The sequence below is a fragment of the Chinchilla lanigera genome, unplaced genomic scaffold, assembly GCF_000276665.1.
Source record: "Chinchilla lanigera isolate Chin_1 unplaced genomic scaffold, ChiLan1.0 scaffold00002, whole genome shotgun sequence".
In the NCBI taxonomy this organism is placed as follows: Eukaryota; Metazoa; Chordata; class Mammalia; order Rodentia; family Chinchillidae; genus Chinchilla; species Chinchilla lanigera.
This window is the reverse complement of record NW_004955403.1, coordinates 3,214,504-3,215,103: the sequence shown is the minus strand read 5'-3', so window position 1 is coordinate 3,215,103 and position 600 is coordinate 3,214,504.

The following is a 600-nucleotide window of genomic DNA, read 5'->3' as shown; positions in this document are numbered from 1 at the left end:
CGAGGGCATGGTGTGTCACTGGCCACGACGACGGCCAGGGCGCCCCGGGACTGTAGGGTCTGAAAGAAGCAAGCGCCAGCGCTGGCGACCTGCGGGGCAGAAAAGGCGCTGGGACCCTGCGGGCAGCCCTCAGCTCTCAAAGGTCCGCGCTCTGGGGACAGCAGGTCCGCGGCCGCCTCGCTGCTGCTGGTTCCTCGGCAGCAGCGTTTTACCCAGCGGTTCTCGGGCTCCAAACACAAAGCCTGTCCGTGCTGGGTCCGCAGAGCAAGCGTCGGCCTCAGGCAGGGTCCTCCCCGCCGCACCGACGGCCCGGGGCAAGGCACGCCGCCCCCGCCGGGGCGCTGACACCGGCCGTCGGCGCCTCCGGGCCGACCCTGCTGTCGGACCCCGCGCGGGCTCGTGTCGCTGCGCACGGAGCCTGCTGCAGCTCACCAACTTGGTGTCGCGTCCCAGGAGCCGCGGTCCCGGGCAAAGGAGTCCGGACCCGGGCGAGGACAGCGAAGGGGCGGGGAGCGGCGGCACCGGGAGGGATCGGCCGGGCCTGCGCCCCCGGGGAGTCGGGGTGTCGGACGGGGTCCGGCCCCCAGGCGAGGGCGGGCG